General features: G+C 44.5%; 1 protein-coding gene across 1 annotated transcript in view; it reads left to right on the forward strand.

Moving 5' to 3' along the window:
- Positions 1-1,721: 1,721 nt before the first annotated feature.
- The window catches only part of LOC135558923 (leucine-rich repeat and immunoglobulin-like domain-containing nogo receptor-interacting protein 3), a 63,281-nt gene continuing 42,928 nt past the window's right edge, over positions 1,722-22,074 (forward strand). Inside the window, exon 1 of the mRNA XM_064993150.1 lies at positions 1,722-2,324. The gene's annotated coding sequence lies outside the window, so the exon portion shown is untranslated. The remainder of the gene's footprint in view (positions 2,325-22,074) is intronic.

The raw sequence follows: 22,074 nt of genomic DNA on the forward strand, positions 1-22,074 counted from the left end.
TTCATCTGTCCTTGTGATTGTCTCCACTCCCTCCAGGTGTCGCTTATTATTCACAGAATTTTTCCCTGTGTTTCCTATCTATCTCCTTCTACTGTTTTGGACTCTGATCTTTTATCTGACCCCTGCCTGGCCTGACCTCGAGACTGCCTGGTACTGACTGTCTGGTACTGTTTGGACTCTAACCTGGTTGATGAACTCTTGCCTGTCCCCGACCTGCCTTTGCCTTCTCCATTTGTTATAATAAATATCAGCACTCTACCATCTGCCTCCTGTGTCTGCATTTGGGTCTCGCCCTGTGCCCTTATAAATTGCAGGCCAAATAAATACTTTACAGAGTTCAAGTAACAGGCGCATCTCAACATCAACGCCCAATTTTTCAGTTTTTGATTTGTTAAAAAAGTTTGAAATATCCAATAAATGTCGTTCCACTTCATGATTGTGTTCCACTTGTTGTTGATTCTTTACAAAAAAAATACAGTTTTATATATTTATGTTTGAAGCCTGAAATGTGGCAAAAGGTCGCAAAGTTCAAGGGGGCCGAATACTTTCGCAAGGCACTGTATATTTAAAGAAGAACCCTTGAATGAGTAAACTTTTTGCTGGTACTATATATGCGTGAGTGTGCATGTGATGAGAGGGGTGTGTGTGTGTGTGGTTACGTGTTTGTGAGCATGTATCTGTTTGTGTGCGAGTGTGCATGTGTGTGAGTACATGCACGTTTGTGTGTGTGTGTATTAGCTGGATAGCAGGTGTTTCTTGGCCTTGGACTCCGGTGAGGTTATTGAGATGCCAGACCCTTGGCCTCTGGATCAAGGGACACACTTCTCCTTTCCTGTGATGAGCTCTTAACTGACTTTAAGGGCATGCAGGAAGTCTGGGTGTGTGGGTATGTGCCAAAGAGCGTGTGTGTGTGTCTTGGGGATATGTGTATGTGTGTGTCTTTGCCTGAACCCAGCTGGCTGATGATTTTATCCACTCTGACAGGGCAGAAGGACAGAACAATACAAATGTCTATTTTCTCTCTCCATCTCTTCCTTCCTCTATCTCTCTCTCTTCTTCTCTCGCTGAGCCATAATCCATCTGATTTAACAAATTGCCACAAAAACATACTCATCCATATTTCTGTGTGAATTTCATAGAAAGTACACTGGCTCTCTACGGGTGGAACAGTGATATGAACTGATTGTGAGTGTGTGCTAGCTCCGTCCACGCTCCATTGACAATGAGGGGAGTTGTTCATAGTAACAAATAAAAAATCTGTTTCACTGTTCAACGTGTTTGCTCATCATTATTGGACACAATCATTCCCAATAATCCCCAGTCCCTGGCTACACAGTATTCCCAACATAATTTCCAATCGACAAATAACGATATACTGTAAATCCTCCCCCCTCTCTCTTTCTGTCTGCCAATTTGCCTTTCTGTTTCCCGCTCCATTTTTTCCCTCTATCTCGCTTCTCTCTTTTTTTCCACTGTCTTTCTGTCTCTCTCTCCCGCTCCCTCTCTCAAACATGTGATTGGTTGACATTTATGACATGTGTGTTTTACAATGTGCCAAAACAGACCAGTTGAAATCCTCTATTCTCTCCCTCTACGTTTTTGTTCAAGTCCAGCTCTTGCTAGAGGATCCCTAAGCCCTGAGCCTGGTGGCAGAGCCAATTGTGAATCCAAACAGCCTGAGCAGCAGACAGAGAGGGAGAGAGAGAGACAGAGAGGAGAGAGAGAGAGAGAGACAGAGAGACAGAGAAAGACAGAGAGACGCTCACACTGATAGAGACACACGCTGTGAAAGAGGCAGAAGCAACAGCTACAGCAACAGAGCCAACATGCTCTCTCTCTCATACACACACAAACACACACATAGAGAACCAGACCCATGCCAGGGGAGACGGTGAGCACACACCCACACTGAGGAGCACCTTCTCTGGGGAGTAGATCTCACAGACCCCCCTCCACCTGCTTCTCTGGGACTTATTTTTGAATAACAAGGAGCTGAGAAAAAGGTGTTTGTCTGTTTGTTTGCAAAATACACAAACCGGGAAGAGAGACAGAAGGAGAGAGCAAAGAAAAGAGGGATGAGTGGCGTGTTTGGCACAGCTGCTGATGCCAGGGGCTGAGGGAGAGAGGGAGGCTGACGAAGAGAGAGAGGAGGGATCTGAAGACCTGAGGATTGGAGGAGAGGAAGACTGGCACATGAAGAGCTGATCAAACTTATGGACAGAGAGGAGATAGGGACACAGTACCGGGAAACACACACACACGGACACAGACACACACACACACACAACAATGACGAGGGAACAAAGTCCACGCTTCAGTCTTGGGTGAGTTAACTTCTACTAAGCCAAACACACACACACACTCATAATACACACACACACACACAGATGCAATCACATACTTGCACATACGAACTCATACACACAGATGTATACGCACACTGACAATAAATTCCTGTCGGTGTGTCATCATGAGGACCTCTTCCAACTCTGACCCTGTCTCCTCACTCACATATCTCCAGGGTTAAGAGAGCGAGATCAGATCAGAGAGGGAGAACGGAGTGTGCTTGTTTACCTGTGGATGAATGTGAGCGAGTGTTTACCTGGAGCTAACCTTGACAATCATCCAATAATATTGTATGATTGTCTGCAGTGGATTGGTTTGGTAGCTGTATTGTATCCAGGCAGATAAGTGATTGATAGCCTACTGTATATGGAATTGGTATAGTTGGATTTGTAGCTCAACCCTCTGTCATAAATTCTGTTATTCCAGCAGCAGCATTTCATAACAGATTTCATAGGCTGTCTTGATTATGTAAACACATAAATCCTGTAGCGTAAACGCTGTCAAATTTCATGTAGCACTTTTTGAAAAGGAAGTATACCCATGGGTACACTATAAAATAGTGTTTGTAGGGTAAACTTTGCTTTGCTATAGCATTGTCTCTGTTTGGCTGTATTTGCATTCTCTGTCTATTGCACTGTATTAGCCCTTTAATGGAAATGTGGTCAAGCTGTAATGCTGTTTGCTCCATTGGGTCAGCACGTTATAATGAATATATAGTAGGCTTTAGTAGTGAGGCTTGAATTGCAAGCATTATTATATTTCTATCATTACAAAGCACCTGTAATTATATTCCTTTCCGGCAGGTTCTGTCCAGCCCTTGTAATAACATGATAATAATCTAGTAATCACCACGGTGATTACATGTATTATTGTATTTTGTGGTCAAACAACAATATCGGCTTAACTGTGTTTTGGGGCAGAGGCAACATTAACTATGGCTGGCTTGGTGGCTGCTAACAACCTTTATATTGACCGTGTTATGTCAGCTGTCGTAACCTGGCATAAGTGATCATGATCATCTTTTTGTACACATTGTGAAGAGCTCTTCTTTGTCTACACCCATTCAGCATTGTTCACACCCTCTTAAGCCTTAGCCCCACCCATCTCTGTAAGGATTCACGTGAGGCCATGTGCTATAACAGTGAGTACGGTAGTGTACTAAAAAAAGATTTCAAGACTAAAGGCTGTTTTATACTACGTCTATCGACATGTCTGTAGCTATTTATTTTGTATTTATTTTACCTGTATAGGGTAGGCCATCATTGTAAACAAATTCTTATTTACAATGACGGCCTTCCCTATACAGTTGTCACAGTGATGTCATGAACTTGTTGTTGTCGTAATGAAAAAGTATATACACAAAAACAACAGGCTGCATGACATCAGCAGCCTGGGGGTCCCTTTTACTTGCCCGGGGTGTATTTTAACACCAATACATTTAGTATTTGTCAATGTGGCAAATCAGGCAAGTAAAAAAGCAACTTTCTAAGCAATGTTCTGGTTAGTTTCTAGCTTGTTAGCTAGCTAGCTTAACGTTAAGCCACATTAAGCCAGTTCAAATAACGACCATATCATGTAGCTGACAGTCTTAACCTTAGATAATTTGTCTTCATTATTACAGGAAAATAAACTCACAACAAGATCATTATTACAAGTTAATGGCGAGCTAATTACAGAAAATAGCTTACGGTTTTGAGTGTGAAAAACTAAAATCAGGGCGTTCTACCGGAGAATTTTAGAATTTGAACTAAAGTTCTATCCTAATTTGACTTTGGTGCAGGTCATGTTGTTTTTCACATTACCGTCTAAGATAAAGACACACTATATCACATTAAATCAAAGATTCTTTGCCACATGCACAGGATACAGACGGTGTAAACGGAACAGTGAAATGGTTACTTGCATAGTGGAGTCTTTTGTTTAGACATCTAGCTAAGAAATTTACCATAATCCCAAATCATAATGTTACTAACCTTCATGAATCTACAGGTAGCTAACCAACTAGGTTCAATGTTAGCTATCTAGCTAACATTAGGCTATTACCAGAAATGCAAATGGCTCTGAGATACAAATAATATTTCTATACAGATTGTAATATTAGCTAGCGAACCATCCAGCAAATGTTAGCTAGCTAACAGTACACTTTAACCTGCAATGAAAACAACTTTCTGATCTAATTAGAAACTTATAATATCTCAAAATGTAGCTAGCTAGACTATTACCTGTATACATGGATGAACGCTTCTCCCTCTCTGTCATGGATGTCATGGTTGCCTTTAGTTTGAAGATGCAAACCGGAGACAGGCATTTTATACAATAGCCTTCTGTGCTTTCTTTTCAACTCCCTCCGCATTTGCAATCACGCCTGAATTTTCTCCAGCTTCTTAGCTATCATACTCTGGTTCCACCAGGCACTCCACTGATTTCAAAACTCGGGCCTCAAGAAAGTGGAGAGCCTTAGCAACACTTTTGTAGTTCTTCTTCAAATGCCTCTCCTGTGAAGGAGTGACAAGCGAAGTATGGCTAGTGTCCTGAAATGAGTCACTGTTACAATGCATTCGGAAAGTATTCAGACCCCTTGTGTAACGGCGTTCTCCTGTTGAAGGAGGAGCGGACCAAAATGCAGCGTGGTAGTTACTCATATTTATTAATGAAAGTAGACTACACGTGAAAAAACTGACATGTACAAAAACAACAGACGAAAACGTGAAAAAACTATACAGCCTGTCTGGTGAAACTAAACACAGAGACAGGAACAATCACCCACGAAAACACTCAAAGAATATGGCTACCTAAATATGGTTCACAATCAGAGAAAACGATAATCACCTGACTCTGATTGAGAACCGCCTCAGACAGCCATAGACTATGCTATACACCCCACACAACCCCAAGACGAAACACACCACAAATAAACCCATGTCACACCCTGGCCTGACCCAAAAAATTAAGATAAACATAATAAATATAGACCAGGGCGTGTCAGAACCTCCCCGCTAAGGTGCGGACTCCCGGACGCACATCAAAACAATAGGGAGGGTCCGGGTGGGCGTCTGGTGGCGGCTCCGGCTCCGGCGCGGGACGTGGAATCCACTCTATGAATGTCTTAGTCCCCCTCCTTGCGTCCGACCACCCTCGCCGCCGACCATGGCCTAGTAGTCCTCACCCGGAACCCCACTGGACTGAGGGGCAGCTTGGGACTGAGGGGCACCTCGGGACTGAGGGGCAGCTCGGGACTGAGGGGCAGCTCGGGACTGAGGGGCAGCTCGGGACTGAGAGGAAGCCCAGCACTGAGAGGAAGCCCAGCACTGAGAGGAAGCCCATCACTGAGAGGAAGCCCAGCACTGAGAGAAAGCTCAGCCAGGTAGTTGAATCCGGCAGATCCTGGCTGGCTGGCAGTTCTGGCAGATCCTGGCTGACTGGAGGATCTGGAAGAGTCTGGCTGACTGGCGGATCTGGAAGAGTCTGGCTGACTGGCGGATCTGGAAGAGTCTGGCTGACTGGCGGATCTGGAAGAGTCTGGCTGACTGGCGGATCTGGAAGAGTCTGGCTGACTGGCAGATCTGGAAGAGTCTGGCTGACTGGCAGATCTGGAAGAGTCTGGCTGACTGGCAGATCTGGAAGAGTCTGGCTGACTGGCAGATCTGGAAGAGTCTGACTGACTGGCAGATCCTGGCAGACTGACGGATCTGGCTGCTTCATGCTGACTGGCGGCTCTGGCTGCTCCATGCAGACTGACAGCTCCTTGCAGACTGGCAGCTCCTTGCAGACTGACAGCTCCTTGCAGACTGACAGCTCCTTGCAGACTGACAGCTCCTTGCAGACTGGCAGCTCCTTGCAGACTGGCAGCTCCTTGTAGACTGGCAGCTCCGGCTGCTCCATGCAGACTGACAGCTTAGGCTGTTCCATGTAGACTGACAACTCTGGCTGCTCCATGTAGACTGACAGCTCTGGCTGCTCCATGTAGACTGACAGCTCTGGCTGCGCTAAACAGGTGGGAGACTCCAGCAGCGCTGTAGAGGAGGAAGGCTCTGGCTGCGCTAAACAGGTGGGAGACTCCAGCAGCGCAGGAGAGGAGAAAGGCTCCGACAGCGCTGAACAGGCGGGAGGCTCTGGCAGCGCAGGAGAGGAGAAAGGCTCCGGTAGCGCTGGAGAGGCGAGGCGCACTGTAGGCCTGATGCATGGTGCTGGCACTGGTGGTACTGGGCCGAGGACACTCACAGGAAGCCTGGTGCGGGGAGCTGCCACCGGAGGGCTGGTGTGTGGAGGTGGCACAGGATGGGCTAGACCGTGAAGGCGTACTGGAGATCTTGAGAGCAGTGTTGGCACAGGACGTGCAAGGCTAGGGATGTGCACAGGAGGCCTGGTGCGTGAGGCTGGCACCAACTTCACCAGCCGACTAACACGCACCTCAGGACGAGAATGGAGGTACCATCAAATCCCTGACACGTTCCGTCGGGCGAATTCCATGCAAAAAGCACCAACACAGCAACTCCCTCATTTCTCTCTCCTCCAATTTCCCCATTAACTCCTTCACAGTCTCTGCTTCACTCACCTCCAACACCGGTTCTGGTTCTGGTCTCCTCCTTGGCTCCTCACGATAAACAGGGAGAGTGGGCTCAGGTCTGACTCCCGACTCTGCCACACTCTCCCTGAGCCCCCCCCAAGACATTTTTGGGGCTGACTCTCGGGCTTCCATCCGCGTCGCCGCGCTGCCTCCTCATACCAGCGCCTCCCAGCTCTCGCCGCCTCCAGTTCTTCTTTGGGGCGGCGATATTCTCCAGGCTGATCCCAGGGTCCTTCTCCAAACAATTCGTCCTCCCATGTCCATTCCTCCTTTCGCTGCACCTGCTTGTTACCACGCCACTTGGTCCTGTTGTGGTGGGTGATTCTGTAACGGCGTTCTCCTGTTGAAGGAGGAGCGGACCAAAATGCAGCGTGGTAGGTACTCATATTTATTAATGAAAGTAGACTAGACGTGAAAAAACTGACATGTACAAAAACAACAGACGAAAACGTGAAAAAACTATACAGCGTGTCTGGTGAAACTAAACACAGAGACCGGAACAATCATCCACGAAAACACTCAAAGAATATGGCTACCTAAATATGGTTCCCAATCAGAGACAACGATAATCACCTGACTCTGATTGAGAACCGCCTCAGGCAGCCATAGACTATGCTATACACCCCACACAACCCCAAGACGAAACACACCACAAATAAACCCATGTCACACCCTGGCCTGACCCAATAAATGAAGATAAACATAATAAATATAGACCAGGGCGTGACACCTTGACTTTTTCCACATTTTGTTACGTTACAGCCGTATTGTGTAATTGATAAAAAAAAACATTTTTCATCAATCTACACACAATATCTCATAATGACAAAGTGAAAACAGGTTTTAGAAATACCTTATTTACATAAGTATTCATACCCTTTTCTATTAAAGATGGTGCTGACGGAGATGGTCGCCTCGCTTCTAGTCCTCAAGAAAGTATTTTTATGTATTATTTCTTACATTGAAAATGTAAGAATGTTATTACATACAGCCGGGAAGAACTATTGCATATCAGAGCGACGACATTTTACCAACATTACAACCAGGAATACAACTTTCCTGAAGTGGATCCTTTGTTCGCACTATCACCCAGGACATTGGATCTGATTCCAGAGGCCAACCCAAAACAACATCACTGCAGAAGAGGTAGACTGAGCGGCCTCCTGGTCAGACTTCGAAGGTGTGCACACCACCCACCACTTCCGAGTATATTACTCGCCAATATCCAGTCTCTAGATAACACGGTACACTCAATTAGGGCAAGGGTTGCTTTCAGAGAGACTTCCAGGATTATAACATTCTCTGTTTCACAGAAACATGGCTCTCTCGGAACATGTTGTTGGAGCCACCGGGATTCTTTATGCGTTGCGCCGACAGAAATAAACAACTCTTTGCGAAAAAGAGGGCCGGGTGTATGCTGGGCTCCGGGCAGCCGAGCGGAAATGGAAATGGAAGAAAACTCGCCTCCCTGCGGACCTGGCATCCTTTCACTCCCTCCTCTCTACATTTTCCTCCTCTGTTTCTGCTGCTAAAGCCACTTTCTACCACTCTAAATTCCAAGCATCTGCCTCTAACCCTAGGAAGCTCTTTGCCACCTTCTCCTCCCTCCTGAATCCTCCTCCCCCTCCCCCCCTCCTCCCTCTCTGCAGATGACTTCGTCAACCATTTTGAAAAGAAGGTCGACGACATCCGATCCTCGTTTGCTAAGTCAAACGACACCGCTGGTTCTGCTCACACTGCCCTACCCTGTGCTCTGACCTCTTTCTCCCTCTCTCTCAGATGAAATCTCGCTTCTTGTGACGGCCGGCCGCCCAACAACCTGCCCGCTTGACCCTATCCCCTCCTCTCTTCTCCAGACCATTTCCGGAGACCTTCTCCCTTACCTCACCTCGCTCATCAACTCATCCCTGACCGCTGGCTACGTCCCTTCCGTCTTCAAGAGAGCGAGAGTTGCACCCCTTCTGAAAAAACCTACACTCGATCCCTCCGATGTCAACAACTACAGACCAGTATCCCTTCTTTCTTTTCTCTCCAAAACTCTTGAACGTGCCGTCCTTGGCCAGCTCTCCCGCTATCTCTCTCAGAATGACCTTCTTGATCCAAATCAGTCAGGTTTCAAGACTAGTCATTCAACTGAGACTGCTCTTCTCTGTATCACGGAGGCGCTCCGCACTGCTAAAGCTAACTCTCTCTCCTCTGCTCTCATCCTTCTAGACCTATCGGCTGCCTTCGATACTGTGAACCATCAGATCCTCCACTCCACCCTCTCCGAGTTGGGCATCTCCGGCGCGGCCCACGCTTGGATTGCATCCTACCTGACAGGTCGCTCCTACCAGGTGGCGTGGCGAGAATCTGTCTCCTCACCACGCGCTCTCACCACTGGTGTCCCCCAGGGCTCTGTTCTAGGCCCTCTCCTATTCTCGCTATACACCAAGTCACTTGGCTCTGTCATAACCTCACATGGTCTCTCCTATCATTGCTATGCAGACGACACACAATTAATCTTCTCCTTTCCCCCTTCTGATGACCAGGTGGCGAATCGCATCTCTGCATGTCTGGCAGACATATCAGTGTGGATGACGGATCACCAACTCAAGCTGAACCTCGGCAAGACGGAGCTGCTCTTCCTCCCGGGGAAGGACTGCCCGTTCCATGATCTCGCCATCACGGTTGACAACTCCATTGTGTCCTCCTCCCAGAGCGCTAAGAACCTTGGCGTGATCCTGGACAACACCCTGTCGTTCTCAACTAACATCAAGGCGGTGGCCCGTTCCTGTAGGTTCATGCTCTACAACATCCGCAGAGTACGACCCTGCCTCACACAGGAAGCGGCGCAGGTCCTAATCCAGGCACTTGTCATCTCCCGTCTGGATTACTGCAACTCGCTGTTGGCTGGGCTCCCTGCCGGTGCCATTAAACCCCTACAACTCATCCAGAACGCCGCAGCCCGTCTGGTGTTCAACCTTCCCAAGTTCTCTCACGTCACCCCGCTCCTCCGCTCTCTCCACTGGCTTCCAGTTGAAGCTCGCATCCGCTACAAGACCATGGTGCTTGCCTACGGAGCTGTGAGGGGAACGGCACCGCAGTACCTCCAGGCTCTGATCAGGCCCTACACCCAAACAAGGGCACTGCGTTCATCCACCTCTGGCCTGCTCGCCTCCCTACCACTGAGGAAGTACAGTTCCTGCTCAGCCCAGTCAAAACTGTTCGCTGCTCTGGCCCCCAATGGTGGAACAAACTCCCTCACGACGCCAGGACAGCGGAGTCAATCACCACCTTCCGGAGACACCTGAAAACCCACCTCTTCAAGGAATACCTAGGATAGGATAAAGTAATCCTTCTCACCCCCCCCCCTTAAATGATTTAGATGCACTATTGTAAAGTGGCTGTTCCACTGGATGTCATAAGGTGAATTCACCAATTTGTAAGTCGCTCTGGATAAGAGCTTCTGCCAAATGACTTAAATGTAATGTAAATGTAAATGTATGCTTCATGATTAACGACTCATGGTGTTAAAGTAACAACATACAGGAACTCAAGTCCTTTTGTTCACCTTACCTAGAATTCCTTACAATCAAATGCAGAACAGAATTCTCATTGGTTATTATCACAGCCATGTATATCCCTCCTCAAGTCGATACAACAACGCCCCTCAAGGAACTTCACTGGACTCTATGCAAACTGGAAACCATATATCCCGAGGCAGCATTTATTGTAGCTGTGGATTTTAACAAAGCAAATTTGAGAAGGCTACCTAAATTCTATCAGCATATTGATTGTAGCACTCATGCTACACTCATACACTGGATCACTGCTACTCTAACTTCCGCGATGCATACAAGGCCCTCCCCCACCCTTCCTTTGGAAAATCCGACCACGACTCCATTTTGCTCCTACCGTCCTATAGGCAAAAACTCAAACAGGATGTACCCGTGACTAGAATTTTTCAACACTGGTCTGACCAATCGACCAATCCACAAGTCACTTTAAAAATGCCACTTTTATAATGTTTACAAATTGTGCATTACTTATCTCATATGTATATACTGTATTGGGGCGGCAGGGTAGCCTAGTGGTTAGAGTGTTGGACTAGTAACCGGAAGGTTGCAAATTCAAACCCCCGAGCTGACAAGATACAAATCTGGCATTCTGCCTCTGAACAGGCAATTAACCCACTGTTCTAAGGCCATCATTGAAAATAAGAATTTGTTCTTAATTGACTTGCCTAGTTAAATAAAGGTAAAATTAAAATTCTATACCATCTATTGCATCTGGCCTATGTCGCTCGTTCATTGCTCATCCATATAGTTATATGTACATATTCTTATTCCATCCCTTTACTTAGAGTTGTGTGTATTAGGTAGTTGTGTGGAATTGTTAGATTACTTGTTAGATATTATTGCACTGTCGGAACTAGAAGTACAAGCATTTCGCTACAGTCGCATTAACATCTGCTAACCATGTGTATATTGACACATAAAATCTGATTTTATTTTATTTGAGACTCGAAACTGAGCCCAGGTGCTTCTTGTTTCCACTGATCATCCTTGAGATGTTTCTACAACTTGATTGGAGTCCACCTGTGGTCAATTCTATTGATTGGACATGATTTGGAAAGGCGCATACCTGTCTATATAAGGTCCCACAGTTAACAGCGCATGTCAGAGCAAAATCCAAGCCATGAGGTCGAAGGAAATGTCCATAGAGCTCCAAGACCGTATTGTGTCCAGGTACAGATCTGGGGATCAGGGGAGAAGGGCCTTGGTCAGGGAGGTGACCAAGAACCTGATGGTCACTCTGACAGAGGACGACCATTTCTGCAGCACTCCACCGATCAGGCCTTTATGGTAGAGTGGCCAGATGGAAGCCACTCCTTAGTAAAAGGCACATGACAGCCTGCTTGGAGTTTGCCAAAAGGCACCTAAAGGACTCTCAGACCATGAGAAATAACACTCTCTGGTCTGATGAAACCAAGATTGAACTCTTTGTCCTGAATGCAAAGTGTCAGGTCTGGAGGAAACCTGGCACCATCCCTACAGTGAACCATGTTGGTGGCAGCATCATGCTGTCGGGATGTTTTTTAGCGGCAGGGACTGGGAGACGAGTCAGGATCATGGCAAAGATGAATGTAGTAAAGTACAGAGAGATCCTTGATGAAAACCTGCTCCAGAGCGCCCAGGACCTCAGACTGTGGTTAAGGTTCACTTTCCAACAAGACAATGAGCCTAAGCACACAGCCAAGACAACATTGGAGAGGCTTCGGGCCAAGTCTCTGAGTGTCCTTGAGTGGCCCAGCCAGAGCCAAGACTTGAACCCTATCGAACATCTCTGGAGAGACCTAAAAATAGCTGTGAACCTGACAGAGCTCCCCATCGAACCTGACAGAGCTTGAGAGGATCTGCAGAAAAGAATGGGAGAAACTCCCCAAATACAGGTGTGCAAGCTTGTAGTGTCATATCCAAGAAGACTCGAGGCTGTAATCGCTGCCAAACTTGCTTCAACAAAGTACTGAGTAAAGGGTCTGTATACTTATGTAAATGTTATATTTCAGCTTTTGCATTTTTTTTTCATCTAAACAACTGTTTTTAATTTTCATTATGGGGTATTGTGTGTCGATTTATGAGGATCTTTTTGTAATTAATCAATTTTAGAATAAGGCTTGTTATGTGACAAAATGTAGAAAAAGTCAAGGGGTCTGAATACTTTCTGGATGCACTGTATATCACACCATTTTTACTCTACAGCTTTCTCTGTCTCCATCTCTATTCCTTTCCCCTCTCTCTCTCTCTCTCTCTCTCTCTCTCTCTCTCTCTCTCTCTCTCTCTCTCTCTCTCTCTCTCTCTCTCTCTCTCTGATACATGTGCAAAATACACACATAAACACACACACACATACACCCCTATAATCCCTTTAGTGGAGTTAGCATGAAGGCTGCCTGCTGCTGTTGCTAAGCTTCCCACTGCTAGAGGAATGGTTCAGAGAGACAGAGACTGAGGGAGGAAGATAGAAAATGATGGAGTGAAAAGGTGGAAAGAGATATTAGATAACGATGTAGTGAGAATTCGGTGGAAAATGGATGTACAGTATGTATATAGGTGATAACATAAAGAGATAAAAGGAATGAGGAAAAGACTAAAAAGGGAGGAGGGAGGAAAATAGAAAATTAACAGAGTAGAAGGCGGGATGAGGAATTTAAATGGGGCAGGGCAACGCAAAAGGATGTGAAATGCTTAGCCTCTTCATTGATGGGCAGAGAATAATGATGTCTCTCTGGTTTCAGGGCACAGCAGGGAGATGACAATTTACCCAAACATGGGGAGAGGGGGTGATAGTGAAAGAGAGGGGAGAGGAGTGTAGAGAGAAAGGTGTGATGGTTTTTGCTAACCATGGGGAGAGAGGGAGGGAAAAAAGAGAGCGGAGGGAGGAGAGAGAGAGAGGGGTTTTAGCCAACCTGCAGGGACCTCACACATAAACCATCACAGGGAGTTAGGCTTTGGAAGAGGAGAGATGAGAAATAGAGAAGGGGATGCGATAGGAGATAAAGAGAGCGAGAGAAATGAAAAGAAAGAGAGTGTTAGCAGAGTGAAATCCTCTTGTCCATTGTGGTGGTCTCCTCTGTCCCTGGAAGCTGTAAAATCCTCAATGGAGGAAAACGGTCAGAACCATGAAGGGCTGGGAATTTGAAGGGAGGAGAGTGTCTGAAGGTTGCCTTGATAAGGAGGGATAGAAGGAGTGAAGTAAGAGGGGGAAAGGAGGAAGGGGAGGTGGGGGATTAAAAGAGGAAAGGTTTGGAAGAAAGGGGTGTTGAAAGGGTATGTGTGTGTGTGTTGGGGCGGGGGGGGGGTTATGCTTTTGACCTTGAAAAACATTGGTAACCATAGTGAGCATGCTGAGGTTGTCCTCTGTGTTCAGGATTTTACAATTAGCCCACAGAAGGTGACTTCAACACGCACACACACACACACACTCACGTACACACAATCACATTCTTAGGGTGTGGAGGATTGTATAATTAGCCTGGTTGGCACAAAGATGGGAACTGACAGTCTGTCTGACGTGCTAGGGGAGAAGAAGCTATCAGACCCAGGGAGGTCAATTACACACACACACACACACACACACACACACAGCGCACACACACACAATATGATAATAATATTTTTTACGATCTCCGTTGGGGTCTCAACTTGCTGTTGTGGAGTTGTAGAATAGACTAGGTGCAGTTTTTTCTTATGTCAGTCACTGACTCAATTAGCACATTTCAGCTAAAACATGTTTACATTGGTAAGTCAGTCTAGCCATCTAAACTTGTCGTAATCATGGTAGAATTATGTACTGGGGCCCCATTGATTTTGTTAGTCACTCACTCAGATATCATATTAACATGGCATTAGTCAGGACAACGCTGCTGGACATTTGCTTAAAAATGGACAACATTTTATCTGCACCCTATCGCAAAATGTATGGAAATGCACATTTTTGCATGGGCCCTCAGAAGGTTAGGGCCAATTCTGACTGCATGTGTGGGTATATATGTGGGTACGCAGCCCCTGCAGCCAATGCCGCCTCTCTTGATGAGTTCAGGTTTTTTGTGGCCCCCAACCCCATCAAAGTTGTCCGTCCCTGCTCTATGTGTAACCAGGAGTTAGCCCTCTAGCTATTTTGTTATTGTGTTGGATAACTAGGTCACAATAAAAATAGAGATGGAAGAACATACTAAAGACTCTCTCTCATCTCCCTCTTATTCCATTCAATATACTTTCATTTACTTTCTTGCCTACATTTTCTCAGATGTGACAGGCCAGAGAATCGATCACTCCATTTGTCTTTTTTGTTGTCTTTCTCTTGTTCATTCAGAGGTTTTCTTGGCTGGTTGTTCTAATTATTGGGCATTATAAGATCATTATATCTTTCCGGTCTATGGTGGTGGCTGGATAAATTCATGGCTGGATGGCTGATCTGAAACTCTCTATCAGATTACACTCTTAGAAAAAAAGTTTACTTGGCTGTCCCCATAGGAGAACCCTTTTTGATTCCAGGTAAAAACCCGTTTTGATTCCAGATAGAACCCTTTTGGGTTCCATGTAGAACCCTCTGTGGAAAAAGGTCTACTTGGAACCCAAAGCAGTTCTACTTGGAACCGAACAAGGTTCTTCAAAGGGTTCTCCTATGGCAGGGTTCCCCAACTGACGGCACGCCAGCCGAATTTGGCCTGCAGGTGGTTTTATTTGGCCCAAAATTATTCTTGTTTTTTTATTCTAATTTTCATTGTTGGAAAAAAACTGTAAAAAAATGCCAGGAAATCAGCTTAAAGTGTTTTAAATTTGGGAAATCTGTTCCCAAGTATTTCTACGAATAATAGAGAGACGTGATCATAAACAAATGCAAGCAAGGTTGGAAATGATGTTTTATTCCAATATTATATCTATTTGTGCTTCTTGCTGTCAATTTGCAGTTTACAAATGATTTGTAATTATGTTCCAGTCCCCCAACCATCCACTCAATAAAAAATTATCCCGCGTTTGAATCTAGTTGATGATCCCTGTCCTATGGGGACAGCGGAAGAACCCTTTTCGGTTCTAGATAGCACCTTTTTTTCCCTGAGAGTGTATATTCAGTCTCCAGTAATGTTATCTCACGGCTGATCACTTGTTCACAAAGAGTGAAGGACTCAGCTCACGTCTCTTCGCGTGGTGGTGTTTGGCTGCCTTCCTCTTTCCTCACCACCTGTTCTCTGGAAGTCAGGACTCGTGTTCCTTGTCCTTCATTGAATGCTTAATGTGGGTCAAACTGTTTCACCTGTCTAACTAGGGTGTATGTGTGTGCCCAGCTAACAACAAACATTCCCACAACTTTAGAGAACGTTCCCTTAAGAGTCTTATTAGGTCATTACCTAACATTTTCATAGGATGTTCCAGTGACGTGCAAGGACTATTTCCATGAGACCATTCACTTCATGTAAAATAAAACTTACCCAGAACGTGGTAAAAATGTTCTCAGAACTTAACATGAATGTTGTAGTCATGTTTCATCGGAACGTTGCAAGAAGAATAATGTGTTGAATTTTCTGTGGGTCAACATCCCACCAAACATACACAGAACATGCTTGCAATGTTCTCAGAATATAAGATATTAATGTTCATGACACATTTCATGGGAACATTGCAGGATATTTCTGTGTATCAGTTGTCAGGACATCTCCTGATGGTCCCAAAGAAACGTTCTCCCTCCAAAAATTGTTTTTCATTACACATCACGCCTTGTTACTGTTGCCGAGCCAATCAAGGCCCTGATTGGTCAGCTACTGTTCCATTCATAGCTCTTTGTCTCTTGGCAAGGTTAGGGATACTCACACAGTGCTTTTAACATAGTGTTTTCACAACTCACAGTACATATTTGACACACTTTCCTGTAGATGATTACATTGCACATGCTCATTTATACAGTAATTATTATTCAACATGCTGTCGACCTGGGACTTCAACTCACAACCTCTTGGTTCACGGAACTCCGCTATGCCACCATGTCCGTGTCAGCTATTGGTTAATCTGACTAGTCTCATCGTTGATTTGATTGGTTTATTTCAGAAATGTACATTTTTTTTGAGTAATTGTCTAATGTTGGTGTGGCAAGTTAACCCGTTTTAATCATACTCCTGAATCACTGTGATCAATGAAATAGTTTTTCTTGAGTGTACTTTTAACAGAGCTGAGATTTACTTTACAGTGCATTCAACTTGTTGCTTACCTTTCAAGTTGTTTCATTTACATAAGTGCCTAGGGAATCACCCTACTCTCACATTCTTTGCACTGAGTGTATAAAACATTAGGTACACTCCTCTTTCCATGATGTAGACTGACCAGGTGAATCCATTTGAAAGCTATGATCCTTCATTGATGTCACTTAGTGTAGATGAAGGGGAGGAGACAGGTTAAAGAATGATTTTTTTAAGCCTTGAGACAATTGAGACATAGATTGTGTGTGTGTCATTCAGAGGGTGAATGAGCAAAACAAAATATTTAAGTGCTTTTTAACGGGGTATAGCAGTAAGTGCCAAGCACACCGGTTTAAGTGTGTCAAGAACTGCAACGCTGCTGGGTTTTCCAGCATGAATCAAGAATGGTACACCACCCAATGGACATCAAGCCAACTTGACACAACTGTGGGAAGCATTGGGGCCAGCATCCTTGTGGAACACTTTCGACACCTTATAGAGCATGCCCCTACAAATTCAGTCTGTTCTGAGGGCAAAAGGTTGCGCAGCTCAATATTAGGAAGGTGTTCCTAATGTCTTGTACACTCAGGTGACATTAATAATGACATTAATATACTCTATCTGGTATAATAACATTTGGTTGTTTAGCAACAAAACCGATACATGTGCAACTATGGGGTAAAACAGACGGGGTTGGCTTAGAAACATGAAAACTATATTTTTGTCTCCAATGTTTATTGAAAATAAAAATTAATTAGCACAGTGAGCACTTGTTGACTCTCAAATACATTGTTAAGGTTGTTGGTTAGCGAGCAAATTTTTTGCCATATTAGCATACAGTGCATTTGGAAAGGATTCAGACCCCTTGACTTTTTCCACAGTTTACAGCCTTTTTCTAAAATTGATTACATTTTAAATGTTCCTCATAAATCTACACACAATGCCTTATAATGACAAAGTGAAAACAGGTTTTTAGAAATTTTTGCAAATGTATATATATAAAAAATATCTATTATTTACATAAGTATTCAGACCCTTTGCTATGAGATTCGAAATTGAGTTCAGGTGCATCCTGTTTCCATTGATCATCCTTGAGATGTTATTACAATTTGATTGGGCATGATTTGGAAAGGCACACACCTGTCTCTATAAGGCCCCACAGTTGACAGTTCATGTCAGAGCAAAAACCAACCCATGAGGTCGAAGGAATTGTCCATAGAGCTCCGAGACAGGATTTTGTCGAGGCTCAGATATGGGGAAGGGTACCAAAACATTTTCGCAGCATTGAAGGTCCCCAAGAACACAGTGGCCTTCATCATTCTTAAACGTAAGAAGTTTTGAATCTCCAAACCAAGCAATCAGTGGAGAAGGGCCTTGGTCAGGGAGGTGACCAAGAACCTGATGGTCACTCTGACAGCGCTCCAGAGTTGCTCTGTGGAGATGTAAAGAACCTTCCAAGAGGACAACAATCTCTGCAACAACAATTATGGTGGACAGGTGGACTCAAATCAAGTTGTGGAAACACCTCAAGGATGATCAATGGAAATAGGATGCACCTGAGCTCAATTTCGAGTCTCATAGCAAAGGGTCTGAATACTTATGTAAAGGTATTTCTGTTTTTTATTTTAATATATTTGTCAAAAATGTAAAAAAAACTTTTTCACTTTAGCATTATGGGGTATTGGGGGTAGATTGCTGAGGAAAAACATGTATTTAATACATTTTAGAATAAGGCTGTAACATAACGAAATGTAGAAAAGGTCAACGGGTCTTAATACTTTCCGAAGGCACTTTATCTACCTCAATGTCCTTGTACTCCTCCACATCGACTCGGTACTGGTAGCTTGTGTATATAGGCAAGTTATTGTCACTCATTGTGTATTAAATTATTCTTGTTAAATATGATTTTTATTATTTCTCTTTTTTTCTCTCTGTACTGTTGGGAAGGGCCCATAAGTAAGCATTTCACTGTTAGTCTATACCTGTTGTTTATGAAGCATCTGACAAATATAACTTGATTTGATTTGAAACATGTGAAGAACATTATCTTAGGTCCTGAGAACATATTAACCACATTCTATTTCACTTAGAGCCGATTGACACATACATGCGTCAATCACACAGTGAAGTCATTTTGAATATTAATTAGCTCCTGGTGTGTTTTTTTCTAGAGACTTACTGTTTCATGTAGTGGCTGCAGCTCAATCCCCTCTTTCCGCCGATATAATGTTTGAGCCTATTCCCTAATATGGGGCTTGTGAAAACAGCTTTTTCTACACATGAGAGGATCCGGACAAGAACGTAGTCACAAAATAGTTAGTTTAACCTGAGCTATAAACGAATATGTCACCAATATTGAAAGAGACTCTACAAACAACAATGTCAGTTGTTTGGCTCTTCGACATCCACAAGCTTTATAGCAGTAGTCTGAGCTAACTGTCGCGGACATCCTCATTTCGAAGAGGTCTTCTCCACAAAACCGACTATCCAGTCCGAACCGTTGGACAAACAAATACACTACATGGCTTGTCGAACATCTCTTTCCAAAATCATGGGCATTAATATGAAGTTGGTTCCCGTTTTGCTGCTATAACAGCCTCCACACTTCAGGAAAGGCTTTCCACTAGATGTTGGACATTTGCTGAGGAGAATTGCTTCCATTCAGCTACAAGATCATTAGTGAGGGCTGGCACTGATGTTGGGCAATTAGTTGGAATGCAGTCGGTGCAGGCCAGTCAAGTTCTTCCACACCGATCTCAACAAACCCTTTCTGTATGGATCTTGCTTGACCTAATGAGATTCTTAAGGGAAGGTTCTCTACATTTGTGGGAACTTTTGTTGTTAGATGGATCGTTTCCTCTCACTATTCTCTGCTTCCTTCCTTCCTTTCATCTTTCGCCTGTGTGTCTGCGACCTTGAACATATATGTATCTGTGTGTGTAATGTCCTTTTACTGTGTATCCTTATGTGTGTCTGTGTGCGTGTGGTCTGTGTATGTGCGTGTGTGTGTGTGTGTGCGTGCGTGCGTGTGTGTGGGGGTGTGTGAAAGTTTGCTCGAACTCTGTCTGTCATTTGTTAAGCCCAGGGTTAGTGATCAGATCAGCAATGCTTTCAGTAAGCTGTGGCAAATTGAAATGTTTTATCAAAATATAGCCTTCGGCCATTTGGATTCATGTTTAACGTGTCCTGGCTGGCTGACGTGGTTGAGATTGTTGTGGTTTTGTAGGAGGAGAGGGGGAGTAGATTTAATTCAATCTTTTGGATTTTCTTGCCATTTATAAATGCAGTGAGGTTCTAACTTTTGTGACTGTGTCACAGTGTGTGTTTGTATGTTGTTATGCCTTACAGTTAAGACTCTGTCACTGTGTGTGTGGGGGGGGGGGCATCCGATGCCATCTGTTGGTCAGGAGAGGAGGGCAGGGCAGAGATGCAACATAATACTAGGGGAAGGCCTCTCATACCAAGGTTTTCTAGTGTATGTGTGTCTAGTTGTATTTCCACACACACACACACACACACACACACACACACACACACACACACACACACACACACACACACACACACACACACACACACACACACACACACACACACACACTCATGCCTTGTTCCACTCTCTCACACATCCGCATTACAGTTATCGATGTTTACACACTGTCTTTGTGTTTTCTCTATCCGCTGTTTGCTTGGTGATTTAGCTGTTGACGTTCAACCTTATCCTCTCTCTCTATTTTTTCTTGCTCTCTTTCTCTCTGTCTCTCTCACTCTCTCTCGCTCTCTCACTCTCTCGCGCTCTCCCTCCATCCCCCTTTCTGTCAGTAGATGAATGGCTCTTGGAAGACGTGCAGAGCTTAAAGGGGAGTGTTAATCAGTGTTCAATCTCTATGACCTGTCCGCTCTGATACTCTGTGCTCCTTTTGCTTATTAAGTGCAGTTCTGGTACTGCTATAGACATGTTTCTTCCATTACACTTCAGAGGTTTGTTCAGATACCCTTTATCCTCACAATTAGAAACATGCTGTGAGAAAAATGTGTGTATTGTACACAAATGTTTCAAGTTTCAAAGTTGTATTGTCACATACACAAGATACCGCAGGTGTAAAACAGTACAGTGAATGCTTAACTTACAAGCTCTTTCCCAACAATGCAGAATGAAAGGTACTGATATGAGTCCATGGTAATGGAAATACGCTGAGTCTAAAACCATTGATTTAATAAACCATAGAACTCTATGCACAAGGACACCTTTTAACAATTTCACATTTACAGGAAGATCTGTGTAGATGCAGTGTTTGCGTCTGCACAGTTTCTAAAATAGTTTTTTTTTTACTGTGTAAATTGTTCAAAGTAGTCATTGTGCATGGAGTTGTACAGGATCTTAATTTGAGCGAGTTTGCTACAGCAGGAAAATAATCCTGCAGCAATGGGAGATTTGAATTATTAATGGCCGTTTTTTGTTGGTGGTTGATATGTTTGGCATACATTTTAAAGTGAAAAACAGAGTCTCAGCATAATTGCTTTAACGTGGAATTTCTCTATAGATAAGAAGAAAAACACATAAAATACAAGAGGGGAAAAAAAGAAGAGAAACACAGTAATGCAGTTATATACAGGTCGGTGCCAATGTAACAGCATAACTTTAGACCGTCCCCTCGCCCATACCCATGCGTGAACCAGGGACCCTCTGCACACATCAACAACAGTCTCCCTCAAAGCGTCGTTACCCATCGCTCCACAAAAGCCGCTGCCCTTGCAGAGCAAGGGGAACTACTACTTCAAGGTCTCAGAGCAAGTGACGTCATCGATTGAAACGCTATTTAGCGTGCACCGCTAACTAAGCTAGCCGTTTCACATCCATTACACTCACCCCCCTTTTGACCTTCCTCCTTTTCCGCAGCAACCAGTGATCCGGGTCAACAGCATCAATGTAACAGTAGAATTTTAAACCGTCCCGTCGCCCATACCTGGGCGCGAACCAGGGACCCTCTGCACACATCAACAACAGTCACCCTCGAAGCATCGTTACCCATCGCTCCACAAAAGCCGCAGCCCTTGCTGAGCAAGGGGAACTACTACTTCAAGGTCTCAGAACAAGTGACGTCACCGATTGAAACGCTATTTAGCGCGCACCGCTAACTAAGCTAGCTGTTTCACATCCGTTACACCAATACCATAAATCCAATGTGCAGGGGTACTGGAATAATTGAGGTTGGTACAATATGTACATGTAGGTATGTAAACAAGGGTAAAGTGACTAGTAGCAGGATAACTACCAACGATAATGATAATCATAATAATCAACGTAGCAGCTGCGAATGGTAATAGTAGTCACTATAATCACTATGGCAGCATGTGTGTGGCCTCAGTAGTGAGTGTTTGAGCAGGGGTGCATGAGAGTGTGTGTATGTGGGTATGTGTGTATGCATGAATGAGAAGAGTGTCC

Source organism: Oncorhynchus masou, chromosome 17 (genome assembly GCF_036934945.1).
Source record: "Oncorhynchus masou masou isolate Uvic2021 chromosome 17, UVic_Omas_1.1, whole genome shotgun sequence".
NCBI lineage: Eukaryota > Metazoa > Chordata > Actinopteri > Salmoniformes > Salmonidae > Oncorhynchus > Oncorhynchus masou.